A 21,063-nucleotide genomic window follows, 5' to 3' on the forward strand; every position below is an offset into this window, starting at 1 on the left:
TCCCTACATTGCATTAAATCAGGGACCATACTAGTGATTGTATGAACTCTCACTTCTAATTCTTCAATTTTATTATCTCTTTTTTCTATTTCCCTCTATTGCTAGTCAATAATCCCTTGTAACCTAGCCCTCTCTATCTCCCACTGCCTATATAATGTTAATGCAATGGATAAACTTGTGAGAGATAATGGAGGTTTAATAGTTGCTACCTTAGGACGTGGGATTTCTTCAATTGATTCCTCAAGTTTTTCCGCCACATATGCCAGACTTGAAAGTCTATCAACATCATCCTCCTTTTGAATTTCAACCTCTGCTAGGCTCTCTTCTTCCGATGCTTCCACTAAAATAACCTCCATTGCCTGTCCTGGTGGATGGATTTTTTGGGTACCACTCTAAGTCCTTCTTGCATAAACCTTTGGAGTGGCTGCAGGAATGATTTATACCTGTGGCTTTGTTGTGGGGGTATCTCTCTTCGGTCTATGCCTCTTGGCTACAAGGGAAACTTGAGTTGCCTATGGTTGAACCATAGGTTCATCATCTATATTAATTACTTCTAATTCTTTCTCTTTTCTTTTAGAAGATGTTGCTTCCCTTTGAAAAGAAGTGGAGGGCTGCTCAATGTTGTTTTAACCATCTCTTCCTCCATAATAGTCAAAGCTCCTTTGGTGATAAGAGACTTATTCCCTGCAAAAATTATAGGAGAAGAGGGTTCTCCTATATCCTCCTTTTCAACTGCTCACTCACCTGCAATAGGAGCATCTTCAACCCAAAATTGCAGTATGTCTTCAAATACCCCCTATTCCATTTTTGAAACATCCCTAAGAGAATGTTCTACCAACAATTTTATCAGACCATGATGGCTGACAAAACGATTTCCATTCTTCTGTGTTTCTTTGGCACTTGTGGGAATGAGGTGGTATAAAAAATTTGGAACATTCACCCTCCAATAATGTCGTAAATGACTAAGCAATTTGAAGAGGGCTGAATGTTTGTTTTAATACCTCCCATTGTAGGTAATATACTTCATTATATATAGGGCCTATTGGCATATGCACACTCCAATGAGACATTGTAGGTGATTGAAGGTTTTGTCATTGATGGAAATCTTACAATCCTATGACATCGGCAAGGCATTCCACTGACACTAGCAAGATCAGACTCTACACTGGAACTTAGACCACCAGCACCGGTAGTGAAAGAAAGCATACCGGTACAAAGGCCGATAGGATTTTTGTTGTAATATATTTTGTTTATTATTTGTAAAATCATTGTAAGACAACATGGCAATTTGTAAAATGACTCTTATATAAGAGAGATCATTGTAGAACAATTAAGTAAGTAAGAGGAATGTAATTAGGCGAAATAAGGCAGACCTATTATACGAATTATAGGTTAAGGGTTTATGTAAGAAGCAGAGTAGAAACCGGTACTGGATCAGGAATTATAGATGCTACTTTGAAGCAGTACAAGACACTGGATTTATATAATCCATTTTGTAAGTTAGTGAGACTTCCTATTTTGTATTTGAGCAGTGAGCTCTAGGCAATTGGCCTTCTCACATGTGTAGGCCCCTCTTGTAGCAGTAATATTCTCTTATTGGCCAGTAAGTGAATATTGTGGGTCAAAAATCCCACTGAGGTTTTTCCCACACCAAGTTTCCTCGTTAAATCCTTGTGTTATGGTGTGTTTTTCATGTGGTTGTTATTATCTTTATTTATTGCATTACTTTCTATTTACCGGTACACAGTATTAATATGTTCTGCATGTTTTAAGTTAACAAATTGCTCATACCGGTTAGATACTGATTCACCCCCCCTCTCAGTATCTGTGGGAATCCTAACAATTGATATCAGAGCTTGATCCTCTATTTTTAGAAGCCTAACAACTTAAGGAAGATCTTGACACCGGTAGAGATGGAAAACTTGATGAAGCAACTTGAAGGAGCTCTCTTAGACTATGATGCAGAAAAATTGAAAAATATCAAACTTGAAGATGATCTAAAGGCTACTCAGGATATTATTCAAGCACTTCAAGAAAATCTTACTATTTCAAGAAACAAGAGAAGAGAACTTTGTGAAAAGATACAAAATGAGAATGATGAAAAAGAAACTATTAATGATGTTATAAACAAGCTGAAACAAGAGAACATAGCAACAAAGAATGAGATGCAGGATATGACTATGAGATTCTGTAAAGAAATGGAAGATAGAAAGAAGAATGAAGAAGATTTGACTAGAAGACTAAGTGATGCTGCAAATGAAAACACAAGACTCGGTTACGAAAATGACTTGTTGAAAACAGATCTGATGCACACTCAGAATGACTCCAATGAACTAATGAGGCAGAAAGAAGTCTTAGAAAGAGAACTAGATACTGCAAATCAACATAAAGAGAAATTCAAGAAAAGCCCAGAAGAACTTGGTAACTTGTTGAAGAATCAAAAACCTAAAGGTGACACTTGTGGAATTGGGTTTGAAGTTGGTGAAAGCTTCGGTACTGCAAACACATAGGATCATAGCAAATCGGTTAGACAACCTACTACTTATAAATTTAGTGGCAAATTCTTTAACTATAACAAGTATGGTCATAGAGCAAATCAATGTAGATCTAGAAATTATCAGAATATCAACACACCCACCGGTCAATGTTCAAAATGCAACAAAGTTGGTCATAACTCTAAAAATTGTAGAATGAATGTGAGATGTTATGTTTGTGGAAGATTTGGACACCTATCTAATCAATGCAGAACACAAACCGGCATAGGTTATGGAAAGGCTATTCAGAAAAATAATGTGACTTGTTATGCTTGTAACAAGATTGGGCATATTTCAAAATTCTGTAGAAGTAAATGATCACTGGTAGACAACAAAGGTTCTAGTTTGAAAGGTAAAGAAAAAGTTGAAGAGGTTAAGTAAGAGTTTTCAAAACAATGGATTAGGAAATTAGAACTGAATGTGGATAGGAATACTCCTCCACTAGTAGAACCAAGCAACACTCCACTAGCAAAATAGAGTAGCACTCCACCGGCAGGAGTCTCTTCATCAAATTGAATAAATTTCCATGAGGGTTTGGCAATCAATGAAACATATGCTATTATTCCCTCGGTTGATGGTAAGAAGTTGAACTTACTTCTATACCAGTAGATATGTTAAGTGATTACTTAACCAGCAAGCATTAAATGTGGTAGTTGGCAAATTGACATTATAAATTAATGGTTTTGGCTCCATTTTACTTCACCGAGCATTCAAACATTTGAAGAGCGCAAAATCTCCAAAGCTAAGGAATTTCGAGCAAAGAGGCAAGACATTTCAGCAAACAATCCTTCCAAAGGTAGAAAAAGGTATTTATAATCATGGCATCCTCCTCTGCACCTGAATTCATAGAAAACCCTACTATAGTCGAGGTAATCAAATGCCCTAGGCCCATATTTCAGCTAGTTCCTAAGATAGCTAAAAAGGATGACATTGTAGGTGCTTTTTCCCAAATTCCCAAAGGAGTTGTTTATGCAGAAGACCCTAGAATTTATATCCATTTCCATATAGAAGAATTAGGAGATGAAGAAATCAAGAACATGTACAAATCTATTATCTGTGATGATTCTGGTAAAGTAAAACCTGAACACCAAATTATGGAAACCCTAGGATTCACAAAAATTCTCAGCATTCCGGATTTCACCAAGGAATTTATTAGGATAGTGTTAAGTAGAGTACATGGTGCATTCTTTTGGCTTGAATCCATCCATAAAATTACCAAGGAAGTTGTGAAAGTTGTAACAGGGTTACCCTCCACCGGTAGTAGACCAGACAAAACAAAGAAGGTCTCAAATGACCTGCTAATGAACCTAATTGGTGCAACATCTAACAGAAGGTCTCTAAGGGTTAATGATGTGACCGATATAAATGTGAGATTTGTTAGCATGATTTTAGGATACAAAGCAACACATGCAAACAGACTTAACTCAGTTTCCAGTTTATGCATAAAAAGTGCACATGATATGGTAAAAGAAAATATTAAAATTGATGTATGTGAATGGCTAAAAGATGAATTGATTGACAATTTAGGGAAGATCAAGAAGGATAAGAAAGGGACTTTTAGATTTGGTAATTTACTTGTATGCTTAATGCTACATATAACCAAATAGGTGCCAGGTATAGGCAACAAGAACCTTGGATTTGACATACCGGTAGGTAAACAGTTATCAAACTTATTCAACAACATGGGTGAAAACAAGGAAAACAATATCAATGAGTATTTTCAAGCACTTAAGGCCAGAATGAACAAAAGAATCATACTATCATAAGAAATTGGTAACAAATATAAAGATGATATATGTTTTGTGATTAAAAAGGATGAGATCTAGATGGAAGCAGTTATCCCAAGAACAATTTGGGTTACTAAAATGGGCTATGAGACTGATGACCACATCATTGAAACATATGCAAAAACTCTTCTGGAAGCACCAAATGAACTTAAGGAAGAAGTATTTGGTAGTGTTGAGACCATTGAAATCCAAATTCAATCTAAGAAGAGAGTGAAGAAAGTAGAAGCAATAGTAAGGAGAGGTTCAAGGTAGGCTAAGGCTATAAAAGAAGATGTATTGAAACAAACCGGTATCACTGAAGATGAGTTACAGGCACAACAACTAGAAACTCACCTGTCACCAGTAGAAACTTCTTCAGAGAGTGACAAGCCAGCCGAATTTAAAAGAGCTGTAAGGAAAAGAAAACCTTCACCAGTATCCACACCCTTGCCTAGAAGAACTAGACAAAAATAACAAGCTATGAGGTCTTCGGTAAAGAAGACAACCCCAAAGAAAAAGCTAACACTTAAGAAGAAGAGGACAATAGAATATTTCTTCGATTAATAGACTGTTGGATGAAATCACAGAAGAAGGAAAACTCAAGAACATAGAAAAATTATATGATACTCTATTAGCAGATGAGAAAGAGAAAGTTGAAAACTGTGTCATTTTACACCTGGATATCTATAAGAAGTTTTTAATGCAAGTTGTAGATGAACTACCAGATGAATTTTTCAAGAGACTAGAAGCAAGAAGACAATCTATTGTAGAACTTGACAAGAAAATCAAAATTGAAAAATTACTTGTTGTCTACCTAGTCAACTCTCCAAAATAAATAGATGATCTAATTGCAAAGGCCAACCAGTCAGTATTCTCTACTACACACCGGCATATTGCACTAATGGCAGGAAGAGTAAATGAGGTAACAAAAGAAACATAAAATGGATGGGATATATTCCTTGTGGAGAAGGAAAAGAAGGAAGAGTAAAGGAACCCCAAGCCTATCAAAGTCTATCAAAAGGAAAAAGATAAGGGTAAAGGAAAGGTTGGTGGACCTCCTAGTATCAAAATAAAAGATAACTTATCCCCACCGCCTCTGATTACTCCACCGGTAACAACAACAGAAGACCAACCGGTAGATGATAGTATGGATGTATCACAAGAGGATACTAATCCTAATCCTGAGGTACTATACATAGTGGATGTTGATACTCAAAAGGTTAACATTGTGATAGACAAGGACACAAACGGTAAACTGACATGGCTAGTGAGCCACCAACAACTGACAACATTGATAACATTGGAGGAAAAGTGGAAGATGATAGCATAAGGAAATAGAAAGAGACTCTAACAGAGACTGGAATAGATCAACAGATAGAGAGACAAGCAGAGCAACAGGCTCCGGAATAGGAACAGGTTCATTTGGGAAATAGTGCCACTGGCAATAGGAGAGAAACAAAAACCCTTTCTTAAGGAAATGGAAACACAAACTGACCTACTAGAGGTCACTACAAGCATGGTTACTTCCTCCATTGGCAGAATTCAGAATGTTGGTTCCTCCTCAGTAGGCTACAAATCAACCAATGTAACTGAAGTTCTTTTAGATTCTTTGAAGAAAATAACTGATTGTAGTTCACAAGCTTATAAAGCTATAGATGACACAATCCCAATTTTGAAGATGATAGCTCCAAAATGCAACATAGATAATAAGGATTCTTTGAGTCAACTTGACACTCTGTAGAAGTATATTACTAACAACACAGTGACAGTAGAACAAATAAAGGAAGAGGCATTCAAAGACAGGTTGGAAATTGAAAAATAAAAACTCTTTGAGGATCAAATAAAGAAGTGTACTAGGGAATTTGACACACTTCTACCAGAACTATGCAACTCATTGAAGGAATTTAAAACTCTGTACAAAGATACTTGCAAGATAAACTTTTTAACAGTTGACATAGATAAGAAAATGAGCAAGGTACAAGAAGAAATAAATAAACTTGCTAGCAATTTTGTTAATTCACCTGATACATTATCAGTTTTTGAGCAAAAGATAACTAGTTTTGAGGAAGAATTACTGAAGCTAGAGAGAGAAAAGGAGAGAATAATAAACAAGGCTAAAAATCTAAGACTAAGACTAAGTCCAAGACTAGACTATCTAGCATCCTTGAGAAAGGAAATATCTGAGGCACTTGTACAAGGACAGAAAACATCGACAGAGCATATGCAGCACCTCACTGGTATAGTTCAAAGAGAAGAGACAGTAAGAAGTTTATGGAAAGCATAAATTTGGTTTTGGCAGATCTTTTTCAAATTGTAACCACCCAGTTACAAGGTTGAGATAGAAAAACTACAACTCTATTGACACCTTGACAACCTTTGTCATTAATGCCAAAGGGGGAGTAGTAGTATGCAAAAATAATTTGCAAAAGACTTATCTGCTTAGGGGGAGCTCACATAATTTTGGTACACATTTTTGGAAACAAGTTTTGGATACACTTTTGAAATTTTCTCATGAGTGTTGCCATCAATTCCAAAGGGGGAGATTGTTGGCATATGCAAACTCCAATGAGACATTGTAGGTGAATGAAGGTTTTGTCATTGATGGTAACCTTACAATCCTATGACACCAGCAAGGCATTCTACCAACACTAGCAAGATCAAACTCTACACCAGCACTCAGACCACCAGCACCAGTAGTGAAAGAAAGCATTCTGGCATAGAGGCCGACAAGATTTTTGTTGTAATATATTTTGTTTATTAATTGTAAAATCATTGTAAGCCAACTTGGTAATTTGTAAAATGACTCTTATATAAGAGAGATCATTGTAGAAAAATTAAGTAAGTAAGAGGAATGTAATTAGGTGAAATAAGGCAAACCTATTATGCAAATTATAGGTTAAGGGTTTATGTAAGAAGCAGAGCAGAAACCGGTACTAGATCTGGCATTATAGATGCTACTTTGAAGTAGTACAAGACACTAGATTTATATAATCTATTTTGTAAGTCAGTGAGACTTCCGATTTTGTATTTGAGTAGTGAGCTCTCGGCAATTGGCCTTCCTGCATGTGCAGGCCCCTCTTGTAGTAGTAATATTATCTTATTGGCCAGTAAGTGAATATTGTGGGTCACAAATCCCATCGAGGTTTTTCCCACACCAGGTTTCCTCATTAAATCCTTGTGTTATGGTGTGTTTTTCATGTGGTTGTTATTATCTCTGTTTATTGCATTACTTTCTATTTACCGATACACAATATTAATATGTTCTACATGTTTTAAGTTAACAAATTGCTCATACCGGTTAGATATTGATTCACCCCCGCCCTCTCAGTATTTGTGGGAATCCTAACAGGGCCACCTAGGACCATTCTGTCGGAAGGGATACCCTTCTGGTTACTTGCTTGTCCACTATTAGAGGTCCATCTATGGGGCATGTAATTTTTTCTCTGACGCTTCTAGCATCCTTTGATTTAGGAAACAATTCTCCCTCTTGTAGCAACCCCGTAACCTCAGCTATTCACCGCTCTATAGGAATGACCCTTAATCCTTTAACAGTAGCCTCCCATTGGCTGAATGAATAGATAAACTCAAAGGCATTTTCCTCATTATAATGTGTTATTTTCATAAAGTAGACAATCCAACCATGCAGCCAAAAATAATGCTCACAAAGAGAATCCAGTAGCAACACATCATGGATTATTGGGTCATGGTAGATAGGATCTCCACCTATATCTCATTCTATTAATGTAACAATTTTTGCAGCTGAGAACGAGCAACTGAAATACTCTATAGACTGAAAATGTTTGATTGAAACTTCCTTACACACTTCCAATTTTGGCAGCAAAATTCATTACTTTCTTATGCCAAAAAATAATATCTCATTAAAAGAATGATGGCAAGCAATAAAATCAAGGTATTGAAAAGGATGAATAATTACTAATTTTGGAAATCAAACCATAAAACACCCCCCCAACCTATTTTGGCATGTCTCCACACATGCTGAAAGGATTTAGGGAAGTGTACGCGAATTTAGCAAAGGCAATAATCATAATAAAATCATAAATGCCTAATTTAAAAAAAAATATGTACATACCTGTAGTCATACGAAAAGAATGGTGAAATGAAATGATTTGACATGAATGAAATGACAGATAAAGAAATGAGATGGGATGATGCGGATGGAAAATTTATTTATGGAGAATAATATTTCCATAAGACATGGAAATATCGTTATGAAAGGACGCTTGGAGAATTATGACGTGGCAGGTATGTTCACTAGAGAGGCTGCATGAACCTTACCATAAATACTTTCTTCTATTGCAGTAGGAACTTGCCCAATTGCTACAAAAACCTGTGTTTGATCTTTCATGGAGAATTGCTATAGGAACTCCTCTCTGGTGGTAGGCTTATGATAAAGATGCAATCTATGACCATTTACTAAAAGCTTAAACCAAACTGGGTCAATTATGGTCAAACGAACAACTCCATTGTTGAACACTTCCTCTATCTTGTTGGTATTATGGATGTGTTGCATTGGTTTTGTCATTGATTTCAACACTTATCAACACTTATCTTTCTAGAGATCTTTGGTTATGTTGAACCAACACATTATGTTCACCGGCATGTTCAGTGACTTCTGCACAGTCACCGGTATTTGGTTCAGCGGTAGGTTATATTGTTCATTGGGTCAGAGGATGACTTATTATCATCTGGAGGTTACTTAATTATGTCGAAGACATGGTTTGGACACTTGGTTTTGGTGATTTGGTCATTGGTCTAATCGAGTTAGCATATTTTTTGTTACCGATAAATTGGTCTAGGTTATGGACCAACATGTGTTATCTATTCTAGATCAACATGACATGTTATGGAGATGATTTATTGATTGGTTATTATTGTAAATGCATTGAGTTGACATGATGCATCATGTATTGATTCATTTGTAATTGGTTTTATTGTAACATTCTTAGTGAGCTGACCCACACATTTGGTCTTAGGTTTTGGTATATATGTAAGATCTCAATTGTGAGATTGATATAGGATAGGAGATGAGATAAGGTTGTGATATTTGGTATATGTGAATATAAGCAGAGCTACTCACATAGACATCATTCGAAGATTCAAGGAAGGTTTAATGGAGATAATAAGAGCTTAACCGGTACTGAATCCAGCATATGAAAACACTATTTTCAGCAGTACATTATCTAGGATTTAACCATCCTATTGTAGCCAGTGTGACTCTTATTTTGTGATTGAGCAATGAGCTCTAGGCAGTTGGCCTTTTTGCATGTGTGGACCCCATTTGTACACACATACTATCTATAGTAGTATCATCAGATTGTGGGTAAGGTTTCCCACTGTGAATTTTTCCCCTTACATGATTTCCACGTACAAATATATGTGTTATGTGTTGTGGATGTTGTTTCTCTTTCTGTTTCATGCAATAAGTTTTATCGGTATTTTCATTAACAGTTAAACTGTCAACCGACATTAAGTTTGGTTTATCGGTAGTATGCATCAAGTTTGATTAAGTTATATTTGGGTTGAAAATAATAGACAACTGATTCACCCCCCCCCCCTCTCAGTTGCCTCCAAGTCCTAAAAATTGGTATTAGAGCTATGTCCTCTTTTTCTAGAAGTTTAACAGCTTGAGGAGATTTTATGGCAACTAACTATTTCAAGAAGGACAATCTGAAACTTGATAGAACTAACTATGGTATATGGAAGATCAGAATGGAGACCCATTTGAATTGCATTGGAAGAGACATATGGGATGTTACAAAGAATGGCTATGTTGGTCCTACACAGAATCAACCTAATCCACCAAACTTGGCTAAAGATCAGGAGAATGATTGCAAAGCAAGAGAAGCACTTTTGAGCGCATTGTCAGATCAGGAAATCATGGGATTATCAGACCGATCTACTACTAAATCTATTTGGTATAAATTGCAGATATTGAATGAAGGTGATACCACTATCAAAATTGCAAAACTAGAATGCTTCCGGGTCAGGTATGAAAATCTAAAAATGGAAGAAGATGAAAGAATTCCTGCTTTTATGGAAAGAGTTAATGAAATTGTTTTGGGTATACAATGTTATGGAGGATCCTTAAGTGAAGATGAGATTGTTTCTAAAGTTTTAAGAGCATTTCCACCAACATATAAAATGAAAGTAACTGCTATTAATGAATTGAGAACAATGCCTAATACATCAATATCTAGAGATACTTTGGTTGGAAAATTTTCAGCTTTTGAACTTGAGGAATTTGGTCTTGTTGCTACAATTAAGACAGATTTAGCCTTCAAAGCATCATCATCATCTACAACATCATCATCATCATCTGAGAAATCTGATTGGAAAGCACTTTATGCAAAAGAACTTGAAGACATCAGAAGAGAAAATGAAGAGCTTGAAGCACTATTTGCGAGAAAAATGCCTAAAGGTCCAATTGGAAGTAAGTATGAAGGTAAAGAACCATTTAAATATTTTAACAGTAATAAAATTGGTCATATGGTATCTAGATGTCCTCATAGACATGCAAGATTGAGAGAAGAAGCTAAAAGAACATATAAGCCTAACCCCGAATATCAGAGATAAAGATTTAAGAAGAATAGAGACAAATCATGTTACTATGTTGTTGAAGGAGTTATTGATGATTCTGATGAGGAACCGATAGACAATGGATGGGATTTTGTTGCTATAATAGAAGATCAACTGGCACCTACTATACAACCAGTAGAGTAGGCCCTGGCAGCTAAAATTGAAGAAAACGATGAATGGATCATTGATTCCAGATGTTCACATCATATGATTGGTGGTAAAAGTAAATTTTTAACTTTTCAAGAATACAATGGAGGTCTAGTAAGATTTGGGGATGATAAAGCTTGTTTGATCAGAGGAAAAGGTACTGTATCTTTTGATGCTAAGCACAATACTGACAACGTTTATTATGCTGAAGGTTTGAAGCATAATCTTTTGAGTGTTGGTCAATTAGTTGAAAGAGGATTTCAATTACAATTTAAGAATGGTAAAGGAAAAATCATGAATAAAACTGGTTTGGAAATTGCAACTGGTAATCAGACTAAAGCTAATATCTTTCACTTGAATAACAATGAGAAAACACACTTGATTGCACATATTCATGAAAGTTGGTTATGGCATAAGAGACTTTCTCGTGTGAATTTTGATTGCATTGTAAAGATCAGTACAACTAAGGCAGTAAGGGATTTACCTAAGATTGTAAAACTTCACAATCCAGTATGTAAGGAATGTCAATATGGAAAGCAAGTTAGAACAACTTTAAAGAGTATTCCAAGAGAAATCCAATAATGTTCTTGATTTAATTCATACTGATTTATGTGGTCTGGATACAACTAGAAGTCTACAAGGAGATAGATATTTTATGTTAATCATTGATGATTATTCTAGAATGTGTTGAGTTACTTTTCTTAGTGAGAAATTAGAAGCTTTTGGGAAATTCAAACAATTCAAGGAAATGGTAGAGAATGAAACCAGTAAGAAAATAAAATGTTTAAGATCAGATCAATGAGGTGAATTCACATCTAAGGAATTTAATACATTCTCTGAAGTGAATGGAATCAAAAGACAACTATCAGCATAATGGAGTCATGGAAAGGAATAACAAAACTATTTTGGATGCAGCTAGAAGCATGATACCAGAAGCAAACCTGCCTCATGTGTATTGGAGAGAAGTAGTAAATACAACAATTTACACATTCAACATAGTTCACATCAAAGGTAAAACCGGTAAGACCCCTCATGACCTATGGTTTGGTAATACTAAATTTGATCCTAGAAGTGATGAAGGAATATTTCTTGGTTACTCATCTAAGAGCAAGGCATATATATGTTTTAATAAAAGATTGCATAAAATCATTGAGAGTGCAAATGTAAAGATTGATGAACACTTTAGAAGAGATTCAAGGTCTATGGACTCTGAACCGGTAATTGAGATGATCATAAATGAACCTACTCTAAGTGCACCGATACAGAATATTGATCCAGTCACATCGACATCATCAGAGAATTCCATAGTGACTGAAGAACAACTAGAAGTGAATAAACCCAGGTATGTAAGATTGAATCACTCCGAAAGTCAAATAATTGGGAATAAGTATCAATGAGTTATGACAAGAGGAAGACTGGCAAATGAAGAGGCATGTTTAATTTCTCAAATTGAACCAACGTCAGTTAATGAGGCATGTGAAGATAAACATTGGATTAAAGCTATGGAAGATGAATTGGAACAAATTGAAAAGAACAATACATGGACATTGGTTCCCCGACCTAAAAATAAATATGTAACTAGAACTAAATGGGTATTCAGAAATAAACTTAATGAATATGGTAAGGTAATCAGAAACAAAGCAAGATTAGTGTGTAAGGGATATTCATAAAATGAGGGATTTTATTACAATGAAACCTTTGCACCGATAGCTAGAATTGAGATAGTTAGACTATTCCTAGCATTTGCAGCACACAAGAACTATTAAGTATAGCAAATGGATGTTAAATGTGCATTTTTGATTGGGGATCTTGAAGAGGAAGTTTACATTGAACAACCTGATAGATTTTCTTTGACAAATGTCAAAGATATGGTTTGCAAGTTAAGGAAAGATTTATATGGATTGAAGCAAGCTCCTAGAGGTTGGTATGATAGATTGGACAAATATCTTTTGAATCTTGGTTACACTAAATGTAATGCTGATAACAACTTATATTTCAAAGTGACTAATGATGACATCTTGGTTATTGAAGTTTTTGTTGATGATATCATTTTTGGAGGAGAAGAATGATTGTGTAAAGAATTTTCTAGTAAGATGTGGGAAGAATTTGAAATGTCTATGATTGGGGAGATAAAATTCTTTCTAGGATTGCAGATTTCACAGACTAATAAAGGTATATTCACATGTCAATCAAAGTACTTGAAGGAACTATTAAAGAAATTTTGTATGGAAAACTCTAAACCGGTAAGTACTGTTATGACTACAATTGATAAACTATCATTGAAGGATGATTCAACATCTATTAATCTGACAAGATATAAATCTATGATTGGAGCTTTACTTTATTTGACACAAAAAAGACTTGATATTATGAATGCAGTATGTATTGTTTCAAGATTTCAGAGTAATCCTAAGGAAAATCATGAATCAGCAGTAAAAAGGATTTTCCAGTATTTACAAGGCACAACAAATCTTGGTTTATGGTATCCTAAAGATGAAAATTTTGATTTATGTGTATACACCAATGCTCATTGGGTAGGAGATGTAGAGGATAGAAAGAGCACCTCTGGCGGGGCATTCTTTCTTGGTAGCAGATTGATTTCATGGTTGAGCAAGAAATAGAGTTGTACATCATTATCAATAGAAGAATCAGAATATGTTGTAGCAACAACTAATTATACTCAGGTATTATGGATTAAGCAAATGTTGAAGGACATAAAGGTAAAATGCAAAGAACCTATAATTATATATTGTGATAATATGGCAGCAATTGATATATCTAAGAATCTGATATTTCACTCTAAAACAAAACATGTTTCTATCAAATTCAATTTTTTGAAAGAGAATGTTGAAGCAAAAGAACTGAAATTGGTTTATGTGAATACTAAAGAGAAGATTGTAGATATCTTTATTAAGCCTTCGCCTAAGGAAACTTTTGAATATCTTAGAGAGCAGCTTGGGGTAATACCCTCATCGGTAGAGACTTAGATAGTTGGAGTTTAGCATCAGACCGACAGAATTTACAGAGAAACCTTTTTTCGGCTTTAATGAAGGAGAGCTACTTCTCAGGGGGAGTAGTTGGTATTTGTAATTAGTTTTATGAATTGGTTGTATCTGGTTTTTGTATTGCTTTAGCATTTGATGTCAAAGGGGGAGAGATATCTATGGGAAAAATTTGTATTTAGGAATCATTATCCTTTGGGGAGAGATTATTCCTAGGGAGAGAGATATTCTATATTTTGATTTCTAGTAATTGATCTCTTCTAGAGACTGTTGGTTTCTGGTATTTCGCATTCTGACTTTGGCACTTAGATGGTTTTTCTATCTTGTGTTGCCATCAATGCCAAAGGGGGAGATTGTTGGTATTATGGATGTGTTGCATTTGCTTTTTCATTGATGTCAACACTTATCAGCACTTATCTTTCTAGAGATCTTTGGTTATGTTGAACCGGCACATTATGTTCACCGGCATGTTCAGTGACTTATGCACAGTCATTGGTATTTGGTTCACCAGCAGGTTATATTGTTCACTCGTACAGAGGATGACTTGTTATCATTTGGAGGTTACTTGATTATTTCAAAGACATGGTTTCAACACTTGGTTTTGGTGATTTGGTCATTGGTCTAACCGAGTTAGCATATTTGTTGTTACTTGTAAATTGGTCTAGGTCATGGACCGACATGTGTTATCTATTTTGAATCAGCACGACACATTATGGAGATGATTTATTGATTGGTTGTTATTGTAAATGCATTGAGATGACATGATGCATCACATATTGATTCATTTGTAATTGGTTTTATTGTAATATTCTTAGTGAGCTGACCTACACATTTGGTCTTAGATTTTGGTATATATGTAAGATCTCAACTGTGAGATTGATATAGGATAGGAGATGAGATAAGGTTGTGATATTTGGTATATATGAATATAAGAAGAGCTACTCAAGAAGACATCATTTGAATATTCAAGAAAGCTTTAAAGGAGATAATCAGAGCTTAACTGGTAATGAATCCAGGATATGAAGATGCTATTTTGAGTAGTACATTATGTAGGATTTAACCATCCTATTGTAGTTAGTGTGCCTCTTATTTTGTGATTGAGCAATGATCTCTAGGCAGTTGGCCTTTTTGCATGTGCAGACCCTATTTGTACACACTTACTATCTACAGTAGTATCATCTGGTTGTGGGTAAGGTTTCCCACCATGGTTTTTCCCCTTACAAGGATTCCACATACAAATATTTGTGTTATGTGTTGTGGATGTTGCTTCTCTTTCTGTTTAATACATTAAGTTTTACCGGTATTTTTATTAACTATTAAACTATCAACCGACATTAAGTTTGGTTTATCGGTATTATGCATCAAGTTTGATTAAGTTATATTTGGGCTGAAATTAATAGACAACTGATTCACCCCCCATCTCAGTTGCCTCAGGGTCCTAACATATCTCATATGGGCCTAACCATATGGTTTGAAGCTTTCCCATAATATATTTATATCTTGAGTCATATAACAGTGCCCAGTCACCTACTTTAAACTTTTTCTCCTTGTGAGATTTTGCCAAGATCAAGAGGCAATGGAAAGCACAAATAAGAGAGACAAAATAGATGATAGAAATAAATTGTACTCTACCAAGAGAAAATACTGATCAAGTGGATCATCAATCATTCCATACAATGAATATGAGCCTGCTTATATAGGCAAGGTTGTATGAATATGTGAGCACACAAACATAACATGTGGCTCAATAAGAAACAAGGGTAGGTAGGAAATAGGTGTGGGTAGGTAGGAGAAACAATTTAATATTTGACATGAGGTGGATCACCCACTAAATGTGGAGTGTAACAACAAGATCACACAATAAAAGGTGGAAATTCTCCTATACACACTATCCCAATGTGGCGCAAACACCCAAGTGTCTCATACCCAAACTACTATGAAATGCATTTCCTAAGTAAACTTAAGTAAGGTGTAATAATATCCATGATGAATAATTATTTACACCAACCCCCCCCCCTTAAGTGCAACTTAGGGGAATACACTTAAGTCTATAATGCAACTAAGCAATGCAAGATGGGTCCTGGCTATGAGGCCATGTTAGGTACCCATGTACAAATGCAAATGCATGCAAACCAATGCAATGAAATCTCTCACAAAGTGGGGAAAGAGAGAAAAACCCAATGGGAAAAAACCATCCCCCAAAAGAGAGATGAAAACTAGATACAAAGAACTCTCATAGAAGTATGTGAAGGACAAAATCCCATAAGGAAAAATTCCCCCCCATATGAGAGAAGAAGAGAGACTAGGAAGTCCACCCTCAATGTGGAATCTACACAAATGATAGAAGCTCGAAGATGAATGAAGAAACTACTCCATGAACATCGAACCATTTTCCTCCCCTTAGGAGGAAACAAAACCAAAGGTGTATCCATGAAGTCTCCCCAACCATGAAAGGAAGATGGAGAAAAATTACTCATGATGAAAGGAATCTCTGAAAACTACTCAAGTGTCCCCATGTCAATGCTGAAAGGTACCCCCTCCAAAGGTGGTAAATTGTGCCACACTGCTGAAAAAGGCACTCCAAGATTTAGTGGAGATGAATGTAGAACAATATCCAAAGACTCATATGTCTCCTCAAAAGATAAAGAGACCTCCTCCAAGTGTTGTACAAAAGTATCCACAATCATGTCAACCTCTAAAGATTGATCATGTAGAGAATGTACAAGAGGATTAGAGTGATCCCTCGCAACAATCAAAGAAGGATCATCTTCATCAAAAGAGAAGATGAATGTCATCAATGATGTCTCCCAAATCTGCAATGTCTGTCAAGTAGGCATCCCAATCAATTGAAGCTAGAAGACATGAAATATCCTGCAACACTAAATCATAAGAAGGCAAAACTATTGCACTAGATGCATCATCAGGTGCAATAGGTGGTGTGATATAAATAGAAGGAGATGAAATGCAAGGCTCAAGAATGGGGTCACATGTGAGAATCCCCAAGTTGAAATGCCCAAATTTCTCCTCAAAATTTGAACCATCAACATAGGAAGAACCAACCTTATCAATAGGACCAAAATCTAAAAAAGAGTACAACCGAGATGCATGATCAACAACCCCAATCGCAATGATAGCTCCACTCTCCAAGTCTCTAATGATAACTGAATCAGGTGTGAACTCCACAGTTTTCCTAGTTGCCCCATGTGTGATTGTATAGATGGAAAGAAGATTATTTGTCAAGTGGGGTACACACAACACATCATTGAAGGAGTTATCCCCAATGGCAATAGATCCTTTCCCAATCACATCCATGTATGTATGATTGCCCTTCAAAATTTGTGGCATGTGGTAAGACTCAAATGTAGAAAACATAGACTACGAAGATGCCATATGATGAGAAGCCCCTGAATCTAGAAGCCATCTCCCTGAATCATGACTTGTAGTAGCATAAAGAGAATGTCCCTTTCCTTTATTTGTCCTAAAAGAGTGATCATTTCCTTTATCCTTGGAAGAAGAAGCTGATTTAGACATTCTAGAAGGTAGGTTGATTTTGTTCTTCTCAAGAAGATTCTTCAACTCATCAATATCCTTCTTATAACAATGATGTTCATCATGTCCTAACTTCTTACAATATCCACAAAACAAATTGTCCTTATATGATTTCCTCTTAGGTGAGAATGGTGAATCATCTTGTTGTGGAGAGGAAGATTGTGCTCCATCTTGTTGTGGTTTAGACTTAGGTTGCTTTTGATTCTTACCTTTTCCTTGATTAATTTGATTCCCTTTGTTAGCCACCAAAGCTTGTGACTTTGAAGATTTGAGAATCCCCATCGTTGTCAACTTAGATTGCTCAAGTATCAATATCTTTGTGAATGAATCAAATGAGGGAAAAGTGTATGAGGAACCTTGAGCTAACCTATGGGTGTGAAAGCTAGATACAAAAGCTGCATACTCTGAAGGAAGCTTGTCCAACAAGTTATAAACCAATTTAGCAGCCTTTTTGTCAATTCCACAATCCTTTAGCTTTGCTCTTAACTCAGTTGCTTTTGTGACATAATCTTGGATTTTATCAAAATCCTTGGGATCCAAAGTTGTGAGTTCACTATCAAGCTTGTAGCCCTTAATCTCATCAACTTGACCATATAATATCTTAAAAACATCCCAAACCTCTTTAATTGTTGTACACTTATCAATGTGAAAAATGAGGTCATCTGATACATATTTTCTAATTGTTCCAAGTGTCATAGCATTCTTAGTAAGCCATTCAATTTGAGCATTGTGATTAGCCTTAGGATTAGGTGGTGTTGTAATAGTTTCATTTATATAATGAATGAGTCCTTTTTCCATTAGTTTACTCCATTCTTTAATTTTCCATGATGTATAATTATGAGGAGTTAAAAGTGGAAATTTAGGAGAACACATAGCACCAGAATGAAAAAATACAACATAGAGAGAGACACAATCACACAAGACACCCCCCCAAAATACTCAATCAAGAAATCCCCCCAAAATGATGATTTTGGCACTTTATACTTAGTGCATATACAATGAGCCACTTGCAAAACAAGGCAAAGTGGACTTCTAATTTCAATTTACAACTTCTCAAAATGAGATCTAAGAGACTTCAACAAATACTGCTAGTGATCTAAACTGAGATCCAAGCAAAATGCAAGCACCAAATATGCCAAAAATGGCCAAATACTGAAAGTACAATTTCTACTTAAAATCATTGCAAACAGGTGGTAGATTATGAAAGTAGATGAAAATATATGCACTTTCAAAAAAAACGACACCTGAAAAGGAGTCCATATGAGCCCAAACGAAGCCTCCAAAGTTGTAAAAATTGGGATTTCACGATTTCTGAAAAAACTGTATCCAAAAATCAGAAAACTCTTGCACCACTGTACAGATCATGAAATTATACTCCAAAACAAAAAAAAATTCTCAAAAAAATGAGTCCCGATGAGTGAGATATCGCTATTTGAAAATTGTCTGCAAAATTATATTTTCTGGAAAATTTCCGCTGCAGCGTCAAACTTCAAATGCCTCTAGATTTGGTCTCCGATGTTCAATTTGGATGAAACAAAAGGAAAAACTGATTTTCTTGGACCTCCTCAATCCAATGGTGACCTCAGACTTGACCCATCAAGCTTCAATAATAATCTGCAATAGAAAACTTCAAAATACACAACCCCAAATAGCATCAAATTTTTCTCAATTAGCAAACCAATGACACTCTAATGGCTCTGATACCATGTGATATTTTGCCAAGATCAAGAGGCAATGGAAAGAACAAATAAGAGAGACAAAATAGATGATAGAAATAAACTATATTCTACCAAGAGAAAATACTAATGAACTGGATCATCAATCGTTCCGTACAATGAATATGAGTCTGCTTATATAGGCAAGGCTATATGAGTATGTGAGCACACAAACATGACATGTGGCTCAATAAGAAACAAGGGTAGGTAGGAAATAGGTGTGGGTAGGTAGGAGAAACAATATAATATTCGACATGAGGTGGATCACCCACTGAATGTGGAGTGTAACAACAAGATCACACAATAAAAGGTGGAAATTCTCCTATACACACTATCCCAATGTGGCACAAACACCCAAGTGTCTCATACCCAAACTACTATGAAATGCATTTCCTAAGTAAACTTAAGTAAGGTGTAATAATATCCATGATGACTAATTATTTACACCAACACTCCTTGATGTATATACCATGCCACTTGGCTCTCTGATTTTGAATCAGTTCTGTCTACTGGACAACCATTTTTCTCCACTCATCCAAAGAATTCAATTGTTGAATCCGGTCTCTGTATGCTTCATAAAGTCGCATATTTAATTGCAAAGCTCCTTATACTTTTATTCTCAAACTCAATAGGAATCATTGTTGTTTGTCCATACACCATCTCAAAAGGTGTAAAACCAATTGGTGTTTCTCAGGTTGTTCTATATGCCCAAATTGCTTCTGAAAGTCTGTGAGACCAATCTTTTTTATGAGCAGCCACTGTCTTGGTAAGAATAGCCTCTAACTCCCTATTTGTGATCTCTACTTGTCCATTGGCTGGTGGATGATATGGGGTAGTTTTTTGTGCCTTATATTATATTCATTGACCAAGGCTACAATCAATGTAGAAGTAAATTGTGGTCCTTGGTACTCCATATCTTGTAAATATATCCTCATAAAGGAACTCAGCCACCTTATTATCTCTTGCATGTGTCATGGCTCGAGCTTCCACCCATTTGGTGACATAATCAGTACATACCAGAATGTAATATTTTCCATTAGAAGGGGGATCAATTGGAACAACAATATCTAATCCCCATTTATCAAATGGTGCAACTAATATTTGTGGGTATAGTGGCATCTCATCAGATTTAGTAGGTCACCCCATGTGCTAGCATTTGTCATATTTCCTTGTATATTATGTTGCATCCTTATGTAATGTTGGCCAATAATATCATGTGTTCAGTATTTTGAGTGATGATCTCTTAGCAGAAAAATGTCCTCCACATGGCTCATCATGACATGCATGCAGGATATCATATGTTTCATCTTCTCTTACACATCTTCTCATGACTTGGTCAGGTCCAGTATAAAACAAGCAATCAACAATCCATGAGAAGTTAAAGCTTTTCTCGACTAGCAACCTTCTTTCTTTAGGAGAAAAATGAACTGGCATTTTAGTAGCAGCTAAATAATTGGCAATATCAACATACTAGAGAGTGTGGGATTTTATAAGGAATAAATGTTCATCCAGAAAAGCATCATCTATGGTTGTAGGATCTTCCTGCAACTTAAGCCTTGAAATATAATCCACAACCACATTGGACTTTCCTAGTTTATCAATAATTGTGATATCAAATTCTTGCATCAACAGTAACCAATGAGCTAATCTACCAATAATTGAAGGCTTATTCATCATATATCTGATTGCAGTATGATCAGTATGCACAAATATGGGATATCTTGTTATATAGCACCTGAATTTGTTGAGTGCA

Source organism: Cryptomeria japonica, chromosome 7, assembly GCF_030272615.1.
Source record: "Cryptomeria japonica chromosome 7, Sugi_1.0, whole genome shotgun sequence".
Lineage (NCBI taxonomy): Eukaryota > Viridiplantae > Streptophyta > Pinopsida > Cupressales > Cupressaceae > Cryptomeria > Cryptomeria japonica.